The sequence below is a fragment of the Cervus elaphus genome, chromosome 22 (assembly GCF_910594005.1).
Source record: "Cervus elaphus chromosome 22, mCerEla1.1, whole genome shotgun sequence".
Classification (NCBI taxonomy): Eukaryota; Metazoa; Chordata; class Mammalia; order Artiodactyla; family Cervidae; genus Cervus; species Cervus elaphus.
In genome coordinates, this window is record NC_057836.1 from 9,022,050 (window position 1) to 9,029,452 (window position 7,403).

Genomic DNA, 7,403 nt, shown 5'->3' on the forward strand with positions numbered 1-7,403 from the left:
CTATGCACTGTCCATGTTGATCTCCACCACAGTCCTATGATATACACACCATGCTTATTCCTACTTCATGGAGAAGGAGACTGGGGACCAAGGAAGTCCAGCAGTGCCTGAGATCATTCAACCAGGATAGGGCAGAGTCAAGTTCCAGGCCAGGTCTGCCACCCCTGAGCCGAAGCCCACTGAACCATCACAGGCACCACCTTGGGACAAAGAAAGGTGCCCTGGAGCCAATCTTTCCCTCCCAGTTGAGTCACCAGGCAGTGAAGTTACAGCTGCTGGTCCAGCCAAGATCCCCAGTGTGGGCAAAGGCCCCTCAAGTCTTCCCAAGTCTCTGGGGGAATCTGCCTGCCAGGGTCTTTCCATAGCCACTCCAGAGCCTTTGGAGTATGGTATGGGGAAGCCTTGTTTCTGCAGAGCCCAGAGTCCTGGTGGAGAAGACCCCAAGGCCTGACAGAATCACCCAAGCCATGTGTGTGCATATTTGTGTGTGTGTTCACAGGTATACACAGGCCAGCAATTGTTTATCCCTTTGTCAACAACCACACATCAGCTAATGTCACAGCTCTAAGAACAACAGATTCATTCTGTGAATCCTCGAATCCAGGAAACTCAGAATCAAAATATCTTAGAATCACCCAGAACGAACCTTAGAGACCCAAGATATTAACTATGATAACCTTACACTCTATAGTGTATGCTTCAGAGCACCAGAGCTGGAAGCCAAGACTTGTATCAGAGTCCCAGTTCTGACACCAACTCACCTTAGCACATGACAACCTGGCAGGGACCTCGGATGCCCTGTCTATAAAATGAGGCTATTGGCTGTTCTGAGGTGGGGCCACTGGGAGGATGAATGGGGTAACACACACATCACCACCTGACCATGCCACCAGCCACTGGGCCAGTGCACAAGGAGCCTGTGATGGTTTCCCAAGCACGTTAGCGCATCAGCTGCAGAATTCCAGAACCCTGGAACTCAAGGGTCCCAGAAACACAGTGGCTCCAGATTTCTACACAAGGAGTTTCTGAAAAGACCGAGACCCCAAAAGTGACCTAATCATCACCACACACACTCACCAGCACAAGATAACACAACCACAATCACACACAGAGACATACCTACAATCACACACTCACACCACACCCAGTCACACAGCCAGATGTCTTACACATTATCACAGTCACAGACACGCACACACACACACAGACACACACTCACCATGATACACACTCACATACAGACACATTCACTCACACAAACATGCACGCACACACTTCACACACTCATTATCACATATGCACAAACACCACACCCTCCAATGCAGAGCCTGGGGAAAAGTCTCTCTGAGGCTGCGGGAAACCTGCCTACCAGAATCTTCCAGCTGGCGTCTCAGAGCCCCCCGCACCCTCTGTCTGCTCCCTCTTCCAGATGACAGCCCAGCAGATGTGTGACAACCACCCGCCCACTCCCAAACCTCATCTGCCCCAGGCCTCTTGTCACCAGTTCCCTCATCCATTTCTTGGGCGACAATTTTCAGATCATCTGTTCCTTGGGACCTCTCCCCAGTCATGCTAGAGTCTGCCGACTTCCCCCCTGCAAGGGCTAGACCAGGTTTGCACCACGTCACCCAGAGTAGAGCAGACAGGTCTGCTGCCTGACTCTGCAGAGATGGAGAGGGAACTCTCTTGATGCAGTCTGGGAGCCTAGCAGCCAGACTGAAGCAACTATGAGGCGTGTGGTCCACCAGTCTCCTCTGATTTTCAGAGCAACGGCAGCCAAGTCAAGGCTCCTCTAGCCTAAAGAGGAATGGCTGAAATCTGGCCTCGAAGTGCGGGACCTGACACTAAACTCGCTCTGGTCTGGCCAGCAGAGCCTGCCTACATACTGCAGTCACCTTGGTTCTATCACCAGAATCAGCAGCTCGCCCTCCCAGGCTTGCTGCATTCGATGAACTGAATGAGCAACCCCTCCAGGACAGCTAACAAGACTCACAGCCAACACTGTTTGTTGAGCACCTGCTATGTGCCAGGCACTTCTTTACAAACCAATGAAGTAAGCACTTTTGCCCTCTCCAATTAGAGGTGAAGAAATCGAGGTACAGAGAGATGCAGAGATTTTCCCAAGGTCAAGAGCTACTTAGTCAAAGAGCTAGGATTTGGATGAAGGGGGTTCAAATCCAGGTTCCCAGTTAAAGGGTTGCCCAGGCCAGGCCGTAGACGGAAGGCTGAAGTCATGCTCTCGCCCCCAGGACCTGTCCATGTGTCTGTCACTAGGCGTCATCATTTGTTTGTCGGCCCTCGGCCTCGCGACAAGCCCCAGCAAGTGGGGCTGTGTTTGAATCTCCATCCGTGTGTTTGAACATCTCCCAGCTGGTGACTCTGCTGATCATTTTTCAGTCCCTCTGCAGGAAGTAGGGCCTCGGGTCTTACTTCAGCGAACCAGTCAGGGTGATGGTGGCCCTGACGGAGGAAGAGCGTTCTAGCAGAAAGAACCCTGGGTCCGGAGTCCCAGCTCCACCTGCTCTGCATCGTAGTCACAGCAAGCTTCATTTCTCTTGTATAAAATGCAACATAGGGTCCTTTCTCTGTCTCTCAAAGGGGACAGCGAATGGGGAAGGAGATTCAGAAAGTACCTTAAGGAAAAAAGGCAGCTTCCCTGTACCAGGCCCCGTGCTAGGCACTGCAGAGACATTTCTAAGCCTCACCAAATTCCCTTAAGGTGGATGCTATTTTCCCAATTTTACGGGAAGCCGATGCTCCCATGATGCTAAGTGCCTTGCCCCTCGGGGGCCAGGCCTGTGACCCTGCATGGGCTCATGTCTCTCCCGACTGGGACAAGAGCTGAGGGATCCAGGGAGGAAGCCTGAGTCCCTGGACCAGTGGCGAGTGAAGGGCAGCCCTGACTGCTCGTCAGGGCCGGTGGTCAGTGGTGAGAAGGAAAACCCTGACACTCTTCTCAGCGAGCCTGCCCAGGCTAGAGTGCAGGAGAGGGGGAACCGGCAGAGTGAGGGCCTCCGAGACGAAGGGAGAAGGTCTGCAAGGCAGGACCAGGCCTGTGCTGACCTTGGCCCCAAAAGACTGTGGCCTCCACCCTGGAGAAACCACTTCCCTCTCATCTTCTCCTGCTCAAGGAGCCCCAGAAGCTCCCAGCACTTGCTCCCAGGGTACCCAAACGCCTTGTGCTTCCAAAGCCTTCCATGATCTGCACCCTTCCCCACAGGTGCCAAACACAGCCTGGTTCTCCTTTCTGAGCATGCATGAGGAAAGCAGGCCCTATGACCAGGTGCCCACACCTGGGCACCTGGCAGGGGGATGCCCCAGACCCCTCCTAGGGGCATAGATGCTCTGAGCCTTCGTCTGCTTCCCTCTGTTCACTGCTACATCCCTCCAGCGCCCATATCCGGGTTTGGCACATAGTAGGTGCTTATCAAACCCAAAAGAGAGAAGGGAATCCAGGAAATCAGATTTGTTTTCTTCCCTCCGTAGACTGGCAGCCATGAGGGGGAGAGACTCAGCCCACATCTTCCTGGATATGAGGATCCACAGATCCACGAACGTGCGGACACACAGACCCATGAACCCACACATTCACCGGCTCGCAGACACTTTACACCCACAGTCCCACGGACCTAAAGGCTCGCAGACCCACACACTCACACATTCACAGAGATCCACAGATGACGGAGCATGGGCCCACAGACCACACGCTGGGCCTCCAGCAGAGCCACATGCCGGACTCCCGCAGGCAAGAAGGACTGAGGTCACTAGCCAAGAGCACCTCCTGGGGACTTGTGGGAAGAAAAGGCTCTGCAGAAAAGAACCAGAGGGCGAGGAGAGGTCAGAAAGGAACAAGGGGAAGGGTGGACAGAAAGGAAGCGGGGAGCCATAAGAGGAGAGGGGATGGAGGAGAAGGGAGAAGAGCGATGCACCGCCTGCCGCCCCCACCCAGCCGGGCAGCCTGTCTTTCCAGACAGTTCTGAGCGCACTGACTGGGCATCCGGTGAACAAGGCGGCCCAGGAGACAGGCAGGAACCAAGGAGCCTCAGGAGAGCCCGTTGTTACCTTGTGGCCTTCAGAAGCTGCCGGGGCGGGAGCCCCTCGAGGGTGGGGGAGGGACAGAGAGGGCCCAGAGGCAGACTTTCCCGGGGAGCCCCACTTGGGGCACAGGGTGAGGGGGTCAGAGATGGCAGTGGAGGGGGACAGGGGGAGGAGAGTCGGAGGCGACTCCCCCCCACCCCCTGCTGCGGGTTCGGGATGTGGATCTGGGTCCAGGACCCCTGGGAGGCTGCGGTCACACGCTAGTCCCTGAAACTGCTCCCAGCTTGGCTGCGGGGCTCGCGAGGGGCAGGCTTGTCTGGAGCCAGCACGAGGGAGAGGAGAGGGGGGTGGTTCTGGCAGCTACCTCCGCCCCCACCTCCCCACCCAAGGTCAAGGGGAATCAGGGCACAGAGAATTGCTGCGTGGTGCCCCCTGGTGGGCCTAGAAGATGCCCTCTTGGAAGCGCCTGGAACGGAGGTGGAGGGAAAGGGGGTGGAAGACCTCCATCAAAGCAACTGGGAGAGACCTTCAGCCAGGCTGGCTGCCCCTCCCCCAAGCTGCCCCCCACGGAGCTCCAGAGGCAGCCTTGGGCAGCTCTGAGCAGCCAGGCAGGGAGCCCAGAGGTCCTGGAGTGGTACCCAGGCCCCCGGGGGGTGGCAGTGTTGGGGGGCGAGGTGAGTTTGGCACCAGCCAACTTAGCACTCCCTCGAGATGGGGCTCTTCCCTTTTCCTCCCCCAGACTGCAGCCCCAGAATCGTCCCAGCTCAGTGCCACCTGCCCTGTCACCCCTGGGTCCTCCCCCTCTGGGCTCAGCACGGATGCTGGAGGAGGGAAGGGGACAGGGAGATCTCCAGATGCCCCAACCCAGTCCCCATCCCAGGCCAGAGGGCCTGGAGCCTGAACAGAAAGTTTGTCCTGAAGGGTGGACAAGTTTCCAGGGCCAGTTCTGGGGGCTGAGGGGAGACACTGATCTGAGTGGTGGTCTGCCAGCATGGACAGGGCCTGAGGAGCTGGCAAGCAGCCCAGCTCCTCAGCCAGACCCCTTCCCGCGGGCCCCGGCCCACGGACCCACAGCACCATCTGCACAGCACCCTGGCTGGAGACAGGGCCAGTACCTGCTGGCTGAGTCCCCTAGGCGGCAAGAGACAGCAGGACAGACCAGCTCCCTGGTCAGGCCATCCTGAGCACCCCAGCCCCTAGGACGCCGTCATACGGCGTGTCGACATGTCAGACCTGATCACACCCCACAGCAGACGCAAGCAAGCTTCTTCTCGCTTTCTCTCTCTCGCTCACACACACACACACACACACACACACACACACACACACACATGCACACACCTGGCCCCAGACCACAGACTCCCAGGGCCAGAATACAGCTCTGGTGTGTCTCCGGAGGCCAACCTCATTCACGACTCAAGAGCCCCCAGGACCCCTAAGGGAAAGAAAGAAAGAAGCAGAGCAGCTGACTGATGCATCCGCCTGGGCCCAACTAAGAGCCCCCTCCAGCCAGGCATCATGCCCTCCCCCCAGAGGCCTGCCCACCCCTGCCAAGGCCTCCTGCCCCCGCCCCACATCCTACACACACACCACCCAGCACACAATTAAACCCAGTCATCATAAACACTCATTATATAACCAGCCCCAACCTACTGAGGTTTCCTTTTACCCCCTAGAGTCCCAGCTCCGATCCCCGCCCGCTTCCCACAGCAAGGCTCTGGGCACCCTCGGGGTGCTGACCAGGGGGGGGGCCGGCCGGCTCCCACCCCGGTCTCGAGGAAAGTTAAACGCTGCCTGGGATTCCCCCCATTCAATCCCCCTGCGGCCGCCCTGCCTCCGCCAACACTCCCAGCTCAGCCCCCTGGACACGGGCACGAGCTCCGGTCCCGCCGGCCGCAGAGCCGCAGCCGCGGAGGGACAGCGGGATAGACGGACAGACAGCCTGGGCACCCCACCCGCCCCCCCCAACCCCAGACCGGCAGCCTGACTTGTTGAATAAATTTCTGCAGCGCTGGCTCAGCCGGCTTCAGCATTGGCACGGAGAGAACTTTCGTGGCCTTGGAGAAGGAACCGGTCAAAGTTTCCCGTCCTTCCTCCCAAGGCACCTACCCCCAGGGCACGGGGTGGGGGGCCGACCTGATGGGCACGCGCGGGTGGGGAGACCGGTCCCCAGAAATAAATAAACGCCCCAATAAAGAACACGACGCGCCAAGAAATTGGCAGCGGAGCGGAGCCGTCCCTTGCTTCCCATTCCCCGACCACCACCTCCAACCCCACCCCCACCTACCTTGGCATGGACTTGGCCGGGCCGCGGAGGTAGGGGCGGGGGGGGGGGGGGAGGGTCGTCCACGTTAGAGCCGCGGGGGCGACGCGTCCCCCGAAGCCGGAAATCGAGGGGGACCCGCAGCCCCGCCAGGCGCCCCCCACCAGTTCAGGATCAGCTGAGCCCCTGGGACGCTCGGGGCGGCGGGCGGTGGGCGGCGGGCCCGGGGGCCCGGGCCATGGCGCGGGGAGGCGGCGGGCTGGCGGGAGTGTTGCGCGGCTCCGGCGGGAGGCGAGAAGCCGGCAGCGCGGACGAGCCGCGGACCGAGCCGCGGACCGAGCCGGAGTTGGAGCGCGCGGCGGGAGGGCGGGAGCGCGGCGCTCCCGGGCAGGGGCCCGGGCCCGGGGCGGGGGCGCTGCGGGGACCGTGCGGCGGGCAAATGCCCGGAGAGGAGCCCGCGCGGGCGACCGCCCGGGGCGGGGGCGCAGGGTTGGGGCCGCGTTCCTCGCCCGGCTCGGCTGGGCTCGCGCCTCCGGCCCCGGGCTTCAGGCGCGGGGTCTGCGCGGCGGGGGCTGCGGAGGAGCCCGAGCGCCCGGCGGTGCGGGGACGTGCGGCGGCGGCGAGACCGAGCCGCGCCGCGTGCGAGGCAAAGCCGTCCTTATACTGACACCAAATGTCTTCGGGGAAAGCTGCAGGCGCGGGACGCTGGAGGGGGGAGGCGTGGAGGCGACAGACAGACTGACGGCGGCGGCTGGTGAGCCCCCTCTTCTCCCAAGAGGACAGGAAGCCCCCTCTAGCCTTGAGGCCACCTCCTCAACATTCAGGGTCGTGCCTGGGGGAGAGTCCTATCCCCTCCACAAGGGGGCTGCGTCATGCATTAAAAAGGGAGGGACCCCATTATTGACCCGGTGCCTGGTTGGCCACATTACTGTCCGGATTCTAACCGAGCTGCTGTGAGAGGTGGGGAGAGGGTCCTTGCTGCCCCGGTGAGGGGCTGCCCGTCTAAGACCACCAGCTTCTCCAAGGTGGAGCCCGGCTTAGAACTCAACTCCAAAGGTTCACTCCACAGCACAGGCAGCCTCCCCTCCTCTCACCCACACCC

General features: G+C 60.2%; 1 protein-coding gene across 1 annotated transcript in view; it reads right to left on the reverse strand.

Annotated features, from left to right (window-relative positions):
* Positions 1-6,691, reverse strand: part of CACNA1I (calcium voltage-gated channel subunit alpha1 I) — a 121,439-nt gene extending 114,748 nt beyond the window's left edge. Inside the window, 1 exon segment of the mRNA XM_043882136.1 lies at positions 6,326-6,691. The gene's annotated coding sequence lies outside the window, so the exon portion shown is untranslated.
* Between the last annotated feature and the right edge of the window lie 712 nt (positions 6,692-7,403).